Genomic DNA, 2,870 nt, shown 5'->3' on the forward strand with positions numbered 1-2,870 from the left:
TATAAGTTGTTTAAAACTATGACCTTGGTAACCAATATGGTTGCAACCAAAATTTTAAAATCAACCTTTGAATTGAAAAGTGACGCTATAAGTAGTACATGTCTTTTCATGGTACAAATTACATTATTTTTTGAAATCATGGATTGAAAACTCAATACTATGGTTTAAAATAACCTTAAAATAAATCATAAAATTAACACACATAAATAGTTAGTTTATTACTCCAATCACCCAATTACCCAAGTTGAAATTTTAATATATTTTTAAAACTATTTTGGTGTAGTGTAATGATCAATAACACTATATAATTTTCAAATACTTTTTCAACAACATTTTCAACAACTATAAATATTATCATTCCAATATCACTACATAATATAAAGTTCAACCTTACCTTCGAGTAATTTTTTTCCTTGTAAATCATTACAAATACAAATTGCATTGAAGTCATTACAAATAATTTAATAAGAAATATTATTGCTCTATCCATAATTAAATCAAATCAGCTAAGAAACCTTATTACATTATTCATAATCAAATCATATAAGATAAGAAACATAAATGATTCATAACCTCATGGAAGATTATATATAACATCATACAAACCAAAATTATATAAAATGTTAGAGACAATTATTAAAACTCATTCATAGATTTTAAGACACCGTCAAAATTTATTTTTAGATGAATAATTGAATGAAGATGTAGATGACCCATATACCTCTCTATTATTAATGAGTGCACAACTCTAAATCTTCATGTATGTCCAACATCTTAGATGTTATAATCTTTCTAGATCTACTACAAGGTTCATTAGATTCCCATCTTTCAACTTTTCTTGTGACAACAACATCTTGGTAATGTTTGTAGTCTTAGAATGGAGAGTGTCTTTTTTTTTCAAGTGGAATTTATAAACATATATGTCAAAATATTCTAATTTTACGATATCAATCTATTGATAATTTATATTTTTACCATTTATTTATCTTTTTCTTGTTGAATTGTTTCTTGACTATCTTTGCAATAGAGAAATTTTGAGGTCTAAAATGTGCTTCCTAAGGAATATTATAAAAGAATAGTGAAAATAATGAAATAATATTCGATATATCAAATTTTGAGGAAAAAAAAGGAAAAAACTACTTTTTCAAATTGTATTTTCAACTTATCTCCCTATAATTTTACTCAAATTTCAAGCGGGAACACTTGTTGGATGTGGAATTTAATTCCTCATTCATGGAGTACCTGTTGTAGCGGCTACAACAACCCTCAAAAAGTTTTCCTTAGCTTCGTTTTGGAGTCTCCCTACCAACCATCCTTAGCAGCATGTCTTGCACTGTCTAGGTACATATGCTTCAGTTGAGTTTCAATGGCTTATCAACTTGTGTTTGCTAGCTTGTTTTCCTTCCACCCGCAAGCTGACATCCCGGGACTTGGTCATTTTATGGTTGTTGTGCTCACTTGGAAAATTGCGCAAAACTAGAGGGGAACCAACCTTCCTCTCCAGAATTTCACAGACCATCAAGGCAACCTACTACTCTCTAGAAATGTGCAGAGAAAGCAGGCAACCTTCCCTCTGAAAATTGTGTAGAGTAGCCCATCACTAGGCTTGCTCTCAAAATTTGCGCAGTTCTGGCTAACAGCTAGGGCTTCAGTCCAGAAATTGCAAAAAGCTTGAGGGGAAGCCAGAGCTTGAGGGGCAGCCACTGTGCAAAAGTCATCCATAGGCTTGCAGTCCATTGCATGTGCTCCCAAGTTGACCGGTTCCCTCCAGGACTGACCAATCTTTCTTTGCATGCATGGGCTATTTTTCTCGAAAAAGCAAAAGGAAAAAAGAAGCAAAAAGCATCCCTAGATTTTAGGGATCTATTTGTAGTAGCTGGGGGTTACATGCAAAAGCCATTTTAGAAACCTCCTGCCAAGTGTCGCTTTTTGCTAGATTTGTGGCATGTGCGTCATAAACCTCGATCTTATCAAAAATATTTATTTGATGCTTTAGTGCTCATTCTTCACTTGGATCTTGGAGCTCTGCATTACCCATTGCTTCTCAGAGCATTCGACACACTCAGCTCAACTTTTTCCAGGTAAGTACGCTTTTCATGTCTTCTGTTGCTTATTGTATTTCGATTTGTGTGAGTGTTGTTTGCTTGGTTTTATTAAACACTTGTTGTCGTTTTAATGCATGTTAGCTTGTAAAAGCCTTGTTTCAAGTTTTTCATTACATCTCACTGTTGTCGCATGCATGCCACTATTTCTGCACTGATAGTCATCGTTGCAGTGACTTGTTTCACACACTTACTTATTTTCCCGTTTACTAAATCCTGCACTCACTTTTTGCATTTCACTCTTGTTTGCACTCAACTTCGCACATGCATTCAACCTTTACATGTTTTCAGTCGCCCAATGGCAGGTCTAGGTTGCCTTGGCCAGGACCTTGCCTTTCCCGGCTTGCACTACTCATTTCTGAGAGTGAAGGCTCTACCTTCCTCCTAGAAATTGCGTAGAGTTTCCCAACACTGGCCTCCCAGGCTTGCTCTATGAAATTCTGATGGGAAGTGTGGCATTGGCCCCTGGAATTACGCAGATGTAGTTAACCGGGTTGCGGTCAAGCTGACTAAAACTGCGCATTGCACAATTTGCACAATTTCAATCCTCAACAGGCCAAGTTGGGTTGTACTCTGCACAGTTTCAATAGTCAGTCAGCCCATTGACAGTCTAGGCTGTGATCTGCATAGTTCTGGCAGTCAGTCTCCCAGCCTCCCGGTGAAAATTACGCAAACCTTCCAGTCAGTCACCTAGGTGTGTTGCATGTCAGTCCTCAAGTTGCTTTTGGTTTTCAAATGATAGATTGTTTTCCATGAGTGTTTCTATGT

The sequence above is a fragment of the Pinus tabuliformis genome, chromosome 4_1 (assembly GCF_031772625.1).
Source record: "Pinus tabuliformis cultivar Carrire ecotype Pingquan chromosome 4_1, CPIR1, whole genome shotgun sequence".
Classification (NCBI taxonomy): domain Eukaryota; kingdom Viridiplantae; phylum Streptophyta; class Pinopsida; order Pinales; family Pinaceae; genus Pinus; species Pinus tabuliformis.